Genomic DNA, 13,429 nt, shown 5'->3' on the forward strand with positions numbered 1-13,429 from the left:
CTCTCCTCCTCTTCCCTCCCCGGTCCTCAGATGCTAGTCAGACGGGTGCTTAGCAGTTCCCTGTCAGCCTAAAACAGCTTTGATTGGACCTCATCTTCACTGACTACACTGGAAAAGAGAGCAACAGCTATTTGTGGTATGTAGTCAACAACAATATGCCTGTCTTTTTTTTCTTCTTCTGTCTATGTGGCGGCTGTCCGAAACAGCAAAATGTCCGTTATGGTGAGGATATACTTGCGTTTTTGTTACATATCCATCCCCAAAAATGACGTGAGTGCGTCGTGAGAAGAATGAGCTCGACGAGAGCAAGCTAGCTTGGCTCGATAGAACCGGCGAGGCTTGTGTTGCGTTATTTGACATTTATGCCATTTTAATAGCAGTTATGATTCTTTGGGGGGTGCTACTTAAGAGGGAAACTGTTTTTAGTGGTACAAATACTAGCAATTACCAGTATAGTAGACCGGGTGTATAGTAAAACACGGTATATGTCAGCTTGTGTACTCGGGCACCGGGGTCGTCTTATGCCGGTTTCCGTGCCTCATCAGCGGTCAATCACGTGTGTTGGTGACGGAGATGAGCACGCCTCTTTTTTCAATTAATCCAAAGAGTCAATTATCAAGCATAAATAATTATACTATTTTAGACGCTGAGCAGATTTAAAGGAATTGTTCGATTTAGAAGGTCAAAAGTGCATATTTAAAGCCCCTGCAGTCATGAAATTATTGATGAGCTAAGCCATTGTTGGTGTAAGGTGACAGACATTCAGTGCTCCTTTTGCCACATTTCTTTTCCCTTCTGTTACAATGTTGGGATTGTTGTACTAACCCCGTTTCCATATGGGAAATTGTGTTAGATGTAAATATAAACGGAATACAATGATTTGCAAATCCGTTTCAAGCAATATTCAATTGAATGCACTACAAAGACAAGATAATTTGATGTTCAAACTCATAAACTTTTTTTTTTTTTTTTTTGCAAATAATAATTAACTTAGAATTTCATGGCTGCAACACGTGCCAAAGTAGTTGGGAAAGGGCATGTTCACCACTGTGTTACATGGCCTTTCCTTTTAATAACACTCAGTAAACGTTTGGGAACTGAGGAGACACATTTTTGAAGCTTCTCAGATGGAATTATTTCCCATTCTTGCTTGATGTACAGCTTAAGTAGTTCAACAGTCCGGGGGTCTCCCTTGTGGTATTTTAGGCTTCATAATGCGCCACACATTTTCAATGGGAGACAGGTCTGGACTACAGACAGGCCAGTCTAGTACCCGCACTCTTTTACTATGAAGCCACGTTGATGTAACACGTGGCTTGGCATTGTCTTGCTGAAATAAGCAGGGGCGTCCATGGTAACGTTGCTTGGATGGCAACATATGTTGTTCCAAAACCTGTATGTACCTTTCAGCATTAATGGCGCCTTCACAGATGTGTAAGTTACCCATGTCTTGGGCACTAATACACCCCCATACCATCACAGATGCTGGCTTTTACACTTTGCGCCTATAACAATCCGGATGGTTCTTTTCCTCTTTGGTCCGGAGGACACGACGTCCACAGTTTCCAAAAACAATTTGAAATGTGGACTCGTCAGACCACAGAACACTTTTCCACTTTGTATCAGTCCATCTTAGATGAGCTCAGGCCCAGCAAAGCTGACGGCGTTTCTGGGTGTTGTTGACAAACGGTTTTCGCCTTGCATAGGAGAGTTTTAACTTGCACTTACAGATGTAGCGACCAACTGTAGTTACTGACAGTGGGTTTCTGAAGTGTCCCTGAGCCCATGTGGTGATATCCTTTACACACCGATGTCGCTTGTTGATGCAGTACAGCCTGCGGGATCGAAGGTCACGGGCTTAGCTGCTTACGTGCAGTGATTTCTCCAGATTCTCTGAACCCTTTGATGATATTACGGAGCGTAGATGGTGAAATCCCTAAATTCCTTGCAATAGCTGCTTGAGAAAGGTTTCTCTTAAACTGTTCAACAATTTGCTCAGGCATTTGTTGACAAAGTGGTGACCCTCGTCCCATCTTTGTTTGTGAATGACTGAGCATTTCATGGAAACTACTTTTATACCCAATCATGGCACCCACCTGTTCCCAATTTGCCTGTCCCCCTGTGGGATGTTCCAAATAAGTGTTTGATGAGCATTCCTCAACTTTATCAGTATTTATTGCCACTTTTCCCAACTTCTTTGTCACGTGTTGCTGGCATCCAATTGTAAAGTTAATGATTATTTGCAAAAAAAAAAAGTTTATCAGTTTGAACATCAAATATGTTGTCTTTGTAGCATATTCAACTGAATATGGGTTGAAAATGATTTGCAAATCATTGTATTCCGTTTATATTTACATCTAACACAATTTGCCAACTCATATGGAAACAGGGTTTGTAGATTGCACAGTTCAGTACATATTTCGTACAATTGACCACTAAATGGTAACACCCCAATAAGTTTTTCAACTTGTTTAAGTGGGGGTCCACATTAATCAATTCATGGTACAAATATATAATATCATCATAATACTGTCATCACACAAGTTAATCATCAGAGTATATACATTGAATTATTTACATTATTTACAATCCGGGGGGTGGGATGAGGAGGGTTTGGTTGATATCAGCACTTCAGTCATCAACAATTGCAGAGAAATGGACATTGAAACAGTGTAGGTCTGACTTGGTAGGATATGTACAGCGAGCAAAGAGCATAGTGAGTTCAGATAGCATAAGAACAAGTATATATATTAGAAATACATTTGATTATTTACATTTTGGTTATTTACAATCTGGGGAGGTGGGATGTGGAGGGGGGAGGGTGTTAGTCAAGGGTTGAAGTTGCCTGGAGGTGTTGTTTTAGTGCGGTTTTGAAGGAGGATAGAGATGCACTTTCTTTTACACCTGTTGGGAGTGCATTAGTGGTCAGGAAGGGAAGCGTAACTGTCACTTGTGTTTTCATGTTGTAGGACAGGGGTGCCAAACGTACGGCCCGAGGGCCGGATCAGGCCCGCGGACAGGTTTTATCTGCCCCGCGGCATGAGTTTGCTAAGTATAAAAATGTACCTGAAATTTTTGAATGAAATAAACTGCTGTTCTAAATGTGTTTATTACTGTACATATTTAACTGGGAGAGTCTTGATACTAATGTCTTTGACCCAGCCACACACAACAAAGTTGTAGACCTTCATGCTTTTTCAAGTTTTCATTGGTTTTGTTGCGTAGATTAATGTCTGGAGCACATGATAGTTTGATGTTTGGGAACTCCACCGAAGAATAATTCTTTATCTTTTGACAAATGTTTTCTTTTATAAAGTATAGGGATGTGTTCTATTGCATAGTTGGCTTTTTTGCTTATATCTGCTTTTTGCAGGAAGATATGGGCCCCTTTGGAACTCAGATAGTTTGTGCGCTGCTTGCTGTACAACAGCCATCTTAGCTTGGTTGACCACCACTGCTTTTCACTTCTGGGAATAAATCAGTGATCAGGATACAAGCAGCCGCCTAGCCCTGGTGTAGCGCCGTCCCTGTTTAGGCTCATTCCAGGTTTTACTGTGATCTGTGAAGTGAAACCAGATGCTCCAATGCTGCATGTTGGCTTTGTTTCTTAGACGGTTTTGTTATTTCTCATCCAGGCTGTATGAAAGCAAAGGCAAGCATACTGTGTGAAGAGGGCCACAGGGGATACAGTATGTGTGCCGTCAGGAGAGGGACTAACACTTTACACCACCAGTCTGAAGATGTTGTTTACTGCAGGTGACTTGGCTACTGTGCACAGGGTACATTGGTTTTGATGTGGTGAAATGGGTTTTAGGTCGCACACAACTTTCACAAGAACAAATAATAAAGGGAGATTTCATCGGGTAGGTTTATAATCCTCATGCTGAAGGCAAGAGGGAATAGTAATCAGATTTATCTGTGACACCACAAAGTTCATCCCTTGTTTCTGCAGTGCTGTCTAAAAATAGATTGCCTTTCACAAATCGCCGCACAAAACAAGCCTCATAACCACCAGCCGCCTCAGAAAATATATGCATATAATTTATGTTTACCAATGGTGGAATATTCTTCTTGGTGTTTGTACTATTTGGAACATTTTTGCTGGCTCCAACTCGGCCTGCAGTAACCAATTTTGTTCCAAGCGTAAGTGTTTTATATAAAAAATAACCTTGAACCTTACTTGTTGTGTAAGTGTAAAAAAACAAGCGAACCACAATATAATATTAAAATGCGCCTCACGCGTCTCATTATTAAACATTCTTGCCATACAAGTTAAAGAAGCCGACTGCTGTGTTAGAAACAATAACAGTCATTAATCAATTGCATAAACTTAAGTGTAATATACGATGTGATTTTCGTTGCAGATGTACCGTATTTTTCGGACTATAAGTCGCAGTTTTTTTCATAGTTTGTCCGGGGGTGCGACTTATACTCAGGAGCGACTTATGTGGGAAATTATTAACACATTACCGTAAAATATCAAATAATATTATTTAGCTCATTCACGTAAGAGACTAGACGTATAAGATTTCATGGGATTTAGCGATTAGGAGTGACAGATTGTTTGGTAAACGTATAGCATGTTCTATATGTTATAGTTATTTGAATGACTCTTACCATAATATGTTACGTTAACATACCAGTTGGTTATTTATGCCTCATTACAAAACAAACATTAAATCTATATTCTTACTTCAAAAGAAAGCGATTAGAATTGTAAATTATGCAGATTATCATGACCATACCAATGCTCTGTTTATTAAATTAAAAACATTAAAACTGCACGATCTTGTTGACCTCAACACTGCTATTGTGACGTACAAAGCTCATAACCACATGCTGCCTGGGTGTCTACAGGAGAGGTTCAAACCCAGAGAGAATCCCTATGACCTCAGAGGTTCAGCTGTCTTCCAGAAAGCTAAGATAAGAACAAGCTTAAAAAGTAGATGTGTTTCTGTCAGGGGGGTTCAACTGTGGAACAGCTTGGATTATTCCTTAAAATGTTCCAGTTCTATTCACACATTTAAAAAACACTTTAAGACCAATGTCTTGAAAAAATATATCACTCTAGAATCAACACAGTAGTTAATACTATGATCAATGTTAATTCAAATACTAAATGTGGGTTATAAATAATAATGGAAGTACAATTGTTTGTATATAGTATATAAATTGGTACAAAGGTTTAACATGTCTACAAGGATATTTCACATGCCTTTACTGTGTATATAATTGAACTGTGTTTATGTTATGTATAATGTGTATTTATAATATGTTGTACAATGGACATTCAATAATTTTCGGAAGTTTATTTTGTACTTGACATTGTTTATAGGGTTAGGCGCAATAAGTGTTCAACTTCAGCCTAAACCCTTTCGGTCTGCAACATTTTCATTTTCAATTTAAGAATGTACAACTGTTTGTTTATTTTGTTGACCATTGACCGAAGAATAATAAACTTGAAAAAAAAAAAAATATATATAACGTACACTTATTCAGCCTGTTGTTCACTATTCTTTATTTGTTTTAAATTGCCTTTCAAATATCTATTCTTGGTGTTGGGTTTTATCAAATACATTTCCCCAAAAAATGCGACTTATACTCCAGTGTGACTTATATATGTTTTTTTCGTTCTTTATTATACATTTTCGGCCGGTGCGACTTATACTCCGGAGCGACTTATAGTCCGAAAAATACGGTATGCATTTAGGCTATTAAGTGTGTTTTATCCAATTACTCGATTATTTGAAAAAACAACAACAACCTAATTAACAGTTAACTCGATTATTAAAATACTCGATAGCTGCAGGATTTGTCAAAGGGTTTTGGAATAAGTGTTGCAAAAAATAAACCACACAATAACATAACCAAAGTTAATCCTTGTTTGCTGAACAGGGATCCCGTGAGATTTGCTGACGTCATGCATGCCAATGGTTGCAACTTTGATGTTCTTGTGCAGAGTTTTCCCTTTATCTGAGTTGTATGGTCTTTTGGTGGTTTCACAGTCATTTTTTTTATTAGAAACGTAATGCCTCCAGATGAATTTGTGGAAACAAAGACATTTTTAAGAGAAGTTTCCATTGGGTGTTCTCACACTGTATCCAACACCTGGGACAGGATTCTCAAGTACTTGTGAGCACACTTCCTGTGGCGAGTTCTGATCATATCCGTTTTTTGTAACTGTCAGCTCTAAACTAGCGGCAAGGACCATGTGATATTTTTCTTTTTGTGTCAAGGCGCAGTCACCTGACTACCAGAGTCTCTGTAATCATTCACCAGATGTCACTGAGTGAGTGACCAATTCCACTGTGTCTGCCACATGAGGACTGACAGGCAGCCAGGGAGGCGTGACACGCAAGGTACTCTTGATTTGAATGAGTTGTAAGAATTTGACTCGTGAAATAACTTACTGATAATAGTGATAATGGCTTCAGATTTGACAAGGTTATTGTTTAGCATTCTTGCGCTGCCGGAGAAGAATCAGAGCTGATCAAATCAAGTCGCACAGCCATGCTTTGTCAACACTTTGTACTGTGCAGCCACTTTTGAATGTCACTTTCGATGTTGCAGAGGACTTCCAAGTATGACTACTCTTTTACCTCCTTTTGACTCAGTACATGTAGACACAAACATAAACAAATTACATTAGCTAATTGTAAAAATACTTGAAAACAAAATTGGTCTAAAATGTATTTTATATGAAGCCGTTGTTAAGAATTCATTTGTATTTAACAAATACAGTATAAACAAAATAGTGATTTGTCTTGTATGAATTTTGTTCATCTATTTTAGTCATTAACCTTGTGTGAAATATTTTTTAAAAGTATGCACATTGTTCAAATTTTTCTATTGGCTTGCTCGATTTATATAAACAGCATATTGCGGCTCATTTAGTCATCTGTTTTTTTTAATAAGGTACTGTTTGTAACATCTGTCTTAGGTTATCATGTAAGTTAATAGTTGACTATCTCTGCTACTTCTTGATTAGTTTGAATACTATTACCTATTGTTGCTGTATTTGCAAGCAGTACGCTAACCAATCAAGTACTTTATATGTTAGCACAGTGGTTCTTAACCTTGTTGGAGGTACCGAACCCCACCAGTTTCATATGCGCATAACCCTTCTTTAGTGAAAAATAAAAACAATTTTTTTTTTCAAATTCAAGACAAAGTTCTATATTTTTGGTAACACTTTAGTATGGGGAACATATTCTAAGTAACAAAGACTTCATTTAGAGTTATTTGGACACTAGGGGAACATATTCTAAGTAACAAAGACTTAATTTAAAGTTATTTGGACAGTAGAGGAACATATTATAAGTAACAAAGACTAAATTTAGAGTTATTTGGACACTAGGGGAACATATTCTAAGTAACAAAGACTTAATTTAAAGTTATTTGGACACTAGGGGAACATATTCTAAGTAATAAAGACTTAATTTAGAGTTATTTGGTTAGGGTCAGGGTTAGAGGGTTAGGGTTATAATAAGGCCATGCCAAATAAGGCATTAATAAGTACTTAATAATGACTATATATGTTACTAATTTGCATTTTAACAAACAACTAATTAATGGTGAATATGTTCCCCATACTAAAGTGTTACCATGTTTTTTTACGGGTGCATAAAATGAAGCGTGCATGAACATCACCTTGTTCAAAGAACAAAACCAACACAGTGCATAAACTCACAACAAATTACACACCTGCAAATCAGTCTGACTTCTGCTGTTGCCGTATCCGTAATACGCCGATAGGGAGAAGTTTGTATTTACACGATGAGTCGGGTGTGTTTTGACCTCCGCCGAACCCCTGAGCCCGACTCACCGAACCCCTAGGGTTTGATCGAACCCAGGTTAAGAACCACTGTGTTAGCATCAACATTTAACCCATTCATTAGATTACAACATACATGATTTCTAATATCCTTTATTGCACCTTCAAATGTTCTCTTTTATTGCAGAATTGCTTAATGTGACTTCAACACACTGTGTTTAGTTGCACGGTGCTTCTGGCCGCTTCCTGCCCGTTCTTGAATGCAAGGCAATATTTACTGCTTCATTGTTGAAATGATGAACAAGGGTCAGAACAGACCTGTTATCTGTCAGTGGACTCAGTGGCCGCCACACTTGTCGGTTTTATTGAACGTGTCCCACGGCAGCTTTAAGTGCCTGAGTTTACTTGTTAGTTCAAGGTTCTGCAGCACAGGCCAGTTTCACAATCATTGTGACTAATTGTTTACTCATCATTGCTTATCTGCATACAAGCTCAAATTAAATGTCACCGCGTGTATGTTTGTCGGTAGAACGGCTCCAGACTCGTGCTGTGCAAGAATCCTAGTAGAATAGTGCCTGTAACACTCCAGTCCTGTAGGTGGCAATAATGTACATTTCAAAATAGCCATCCTCAGGAAGCTTTTCCCCCCACTGCATCTGTATCTGGTTGATTACTGCACTTGGCATTGATGCAAGCAGGCTGTGACTGCACAAATACATGTGCTTGTGGGGCACTCACTCTGAATTGTGTACATTTATAATATGTTTACTATTGTAATTATAGTCTAATATTTGGTCTTCTCATATACTACAGCAAAACTATTTGAAGTACAGTAATCTAAAAACCCATTTTAATATGATTACTACATATTTATAACCACAGTTGTAAACACCTTGTTAAAGTAATACAGCAGTACCTAAATTTACAAGCTTAATTGGTTCTGTGACGAAGCTCCTAACTCAAAACACTTGTATCTCAGATCCACATTTCCCATTTAAAGTAATTGAAATCAATTTAATCTGTGCTTGGCCCCCACACAAACAGCACCATTTTAACATGTAACTAGCCTTTTAAAAATAAAAACAAACTTAGATAAGAACTATTGTACAAAACCCAAAACAAGTGAAGTTGGCACGTTGTGTAATTCGTAAATAAAAACAGAATACAATGATTTGCAAATCCTTTTCAACTTATATTCAATTGAATACACTGCAAAGACAAGATATTTCATGTTCAAACTGAGAAACGTAATTTTTTTTTGCAAATAATCATTAACTTATAATTTAATGGCAGCAACACAGTGTTACATGGCCTTTCCTTTTAACAACACTCAGTAAATGTTTGGGAACTGAGGAGACACATTTTTGAAGCTTCTCAGGTGGATTTCTTTCCCATTCTTACTTGATGTACAGCTTAAGTTGTTCAACAGTCCGGGGTCCCAGTTGTCGTATTTTACGCTTCATAATGCCCGAAAGGGACAAGCGGTAGAAAATGGATGGATTGATAATGCGCCACACATTTTCAATGGGAGACAGGTCTGACTACAGGCAGGCCAGTCTAGTAACCGCACTCTTTTACTATGAAGCCACGCTGTTGTAACACATGGCTTGCCATTGTCTTGCTGAAATAAGCAGGGGCGTCCATGATTACATTGCTTGGATGGCAACATATGTTGCTCCAAAACCTGTATGTGCCTTTCAGCATTAATGGTGCCTTCACAGATGTGTAAGTTACCCATGTCTTGGGCACTAATACATCCCCACACCATCACAGATGCCGGATTTTGAACTTTGCGCATAGAACAATCCGGATGGTTCTTTTCCCCTTTAGTCCGGAGGACACGACGTCCACAGTTTCCAAAAACAATTTGAAATGTGGACTCGTCAGACCACAGAACACGTTTCCACTTTGCATCAGTTCATCTTAGATGAGCTTGGGCCCAGCGAAGCTGGCGGCGTTTCTGGGTGTTGTTGATAAATGGCTTTCGCTTTGCATAGCAGAGTTTTAACTTGCACTTACAGATGTAGTGACGTTCTGTAGTTGCTGACAGTGATTTTCTGAAGTGTTCCTGAGCCCATGTGGTGATATCCTTTACACACCGATGTCGGTTTTTGATGCAGTACCGCCTGAGGGATCCAAGGTCACGGGCATTCAATGTTACGTGGAGTGATTTCTCCAGATTCTCTGAACCTTTTGATGATATTACAGACCTTAGATGGTGAAATCCCTAAATTCCTTGCAATAGCTGGTTGAGAAATGTTGTTCTTAAAATGTTCGACAATTTGCTCACGCATTTGTTGACAAAGTGGTGACCCTCGCCCCATCCTTGTTTGTGAATGACTGAGCATTTCATGGAAGCTGCTTTTATACCCAATCATGGCACCCACCTGTTCCCAATTAGCCTGTTCACCTGTGGGATGTTCCAAATAAGTGTTTGATGAGCATTCCTCAACTTTTTTGCCACTTGTTCCAGCTTTTTTGAAACATGTTGCAGGCATCAAATTCATCCATCCATCCATTTTCTACCGCTTGTCCCTTTCGGGATCGCGGGGGGTGCTGCAGCCTATCTCAGCTGCATTCGGGCGGAAGGCGGGGTACACCCTGGACAAGTCGCCACCTCATCACAGGGCCAACACAGATAGACAGACAACATTCACACTCACATTCACACACTAGGGCCAATTTAGTGTTGCCAATCAACCTATCCCCAGGTGCATGTCTTTGGAGGTGGGAGGAGCCTATCCCCAGGTGCATGTCTTTGGAGGTGGGAGGGGCCTATCCCCAGGTGCATGTCTTTGGAGGTGGGAGGGGCCTATCCCCAGGTGCATGTCTTTGGAGGTGGGAGGAAGCCGGAGTACCCGGAGGGAACCCAAGCAGTCACGGGGAGAACATGCAAACTCCAGACAGAAAGAGCCCGAGCCCGGGATTAAACTGAGGACTACTCAGGACCTTTGTATTGTGAGGCACATGCACTAACCCCTCTTCCACCGTGCTGCCCGGCATTAAATTCCAAATGAGCTAATATTTGCAAAAAAATAACGTTTTCCACTTCGAACGTTAAGTATCTTGTCTTTGCAGTCTATTCAATTGAATATAGGTTGAAAATGATTTGCAAATCATTGTATTCTGTTTTTATTTATCATTTACACAATGTGCCAACTTAACTAGTTTTGGGTTTAATATTAAAAACATCACAATTGCCTGTATACCAACATGTGATTTCTTCTCGGAAGTGAAAACCAGTGGTGGTCAACTAAGCTAAGGTGGCTTTTGTACAGCAAGCAGCGTGCAAACTGAGTACAATAGAGGCTTAAATATTCCTGCAAAAAGCAGATACGAGCAAAAAATCTAACTGTGCAATGGAATAGATGCCTATACTTTGTCCAAAAAATATTTGTTGAGTGATATCAAGGAATATACGTCGGTCGCTTTCTCCGACATATGGAACTTTTGTGCTCCAGATGCCATTTTACACGACAAAACAGATGGAAACTTAAAAAAAGCATGGAGGTCAACAACTTCTTTGTGTGTGGCTGGGTCAAGGAAATTGGTATAAGACTCTCCCAGATAAATCATGCCTTGTTTTTGTTCAAGTGCATTTCATAATTTAACTTTGCGTCTAATATTTGTTGCTGTTGCAAGCGCCGTTTATAAGTCGTTTATCAAAATATAACTATAGCTATATAGCTGCTCCCTTGAATTGGAGTGTGAGTTGCATGCTTTTCTTGTAGTTTCCTAATATCTTGCACTCTTCCTCCCGTTTATCCTTTTCGCGATTTTAACGATTCGTACAGCCGAAAACAACACAAGCATAGGACATGTTTTCTTCAAGAAAGGCTAAATGGCGCCTAGTACCCATTGAAATCAGAGCTAGCTTGACCATCACGCTACAACTACTAACAAATACAGTGGCTTTATGAAGTAATGAAATAATATTGTACAGCATTTACCTGGAAGAGTGGACTTCTACGGTATCTCCTTCCAACTGCTTCTCCGTCAAACACACAATCAGCAGGTTGCTCACTGCAAAAGCTGAAATCTAAGTAAGATTAAATATCTCAAATAAGGGTGATATTTGCTTATTTTTTGTCTGATAAGATAATTGTTCTCACTAAGCAGATTTTATGTTAGAGTGTTTTACTTGTTTTAAGGGTTTTGGTCCTAAATGATCTCAGTAAGATATTACAGCTTGTTGCTGAGATTTGATGACCTATATTGAGTAAAACATGCTTGAAACTAGAATATCAACTGATGCAAAGCTGTGTCATCAACACTCACAAGTACAAAACTACTTTTTTAAAGTAATCATTTCTTATTTCAAGCATGAAAAAAACAATCATGACTTTGACACAATTGTGTCTCATAATTAAAACAGATGACAGCCAAATGGACTTTGCTGTTTTATTTTCAATGAAACAATAGAAAACATGCACCTTCATATAAATTCTTCAAAATTACAATAAAAAAAAATTTGTCCGGGGGCCGGGCTGTATATATGCACACTAATTGACTGAAAGAGCACGCACTTAGCGCAATGATGTCATGTTGTCGATGGAAAAATGCATTTTTAGACCATATGATTTGCCTGAGCGGCTAGGAGACCCCGAGAGTAACAAGCGGTGGCCTTGTTGCCTTCCATTAAGAACAATACATTCGTCTTTAGTGTAAGTTTGCTGGTTTCAAGAAAGCGCATATCATTATGTCAAGATAATGGCACTAGCATTTACTTCATTTAAGAATATTTGTCAACATATTGAGCAAAAATTTCTTTTTTTTACCAAGAAAAGTGCACTTGTTATTAGTGAGAATATACTTATTTTAAGGTATTTTTGGGTTCATTGAGGTTAGCTAATTTTACTTGTTTTGGAAAGTCTTGAAAAGCCGAATTTTCTTGTTCCATTGGCAGATAATTTTGCTTAGTTCAAATAAAAAATACCCCTCATTTTTGTATTTTTTTTTCTTGTTTTTGAACACTGACTTTTTGCAGTGCTTCAGTATGCTCCAGATTAGCAGTAAGAACGCTCAAATTGCTTTGCTAAGTTGGCGACACGCTCGACCATTTTTTGATGATTTCTTTCTTTAATTCAATGATCAATTATTCAATCATTGAATCATTCATTCCAAATGTATTTATATAGCGCTTAATCACAAGTGCATCAAAGGGCTTCACAAACCAAAACAACATCCTTGGATCATTCGCTTCTTCCTTCACACTCACTTTCTTCCTTCGCATGTTTGGAAAACAAAGTTATGTTGATCTATAGCTATAAGCTAATGCCAGTTAGTCAGATAAGATGTTTTGGGCACATCTTACGAGTTCACTGTGACATTTGTTACATCAACTAATCGCTGTGATGCATCTAACTCAATTTTTGGCTTGCAACCTAAAGCATAACAATGAGCCGAGAGACAGCTCCAATCTCAAAACACTGTTAAGTTGGGGCACTCTTAAAGTTGAGGAGTCAGTGTACCTAAATCAAAACTGAGAATGATTACATTTGTAAACAATATACAACTCAAATTTCATCGTCCAAGTCTTCTTAACGCAATGGTCTCTATACGGTAAGGGTACATATCGAATGATCCAATTATTTGATAGGAGGTAATTGTAGCATAGCTGCCGTGACCTGCACCATTTGCTTCCAAAAAGTAGTA

At 38.7% G+C, this 13,429-nt stretch overlaps 1 protein-coding gene across 4 annotated transcripts in view; it reads left to right on the forward strand.

The window, feature by feature from the left end:
- Positions 1-13,429, forward strand: part of slc25a22a (solute carrier family 25 member 22a) — a 45,688-nt gene continuing 32,259 nt past the window's right edge. For 2 of the 4 annotated variants that reach the window (XR_009824343.1, XM_062035909.1), the window contains exons 1-2: positions 1-136; positions 6,237-6,359. The gene's annotated coding sequence lies outside the window, so the exon portion shown is untranslated. Of the gene's footprint in view, positions 137-6,236; positions 6,360-6,473; positions 6,582-13,429 lie in introns of those variants that run through there. The other 2 variants (XM_062035910.1, XM_062035911.1) reach the window with 2 other exon arrangements.

Source organism: Entelurus aequoreus, linkage group LG24 (genome assembly GCF_033978785.1).
Source record: "Entelurus aequoreus isolate RoL-2023_Sb linkage group LG24, RoL_Eaeq_v1.1, whole genome shotgun sequence".
Classification (NCBI taxonomy): Eukaryota; Metazoa; Chordata; class Actinopteri; order Syngnathiformes; family Syngnathidae; genus Entelurus; species Entelurus aequoreus.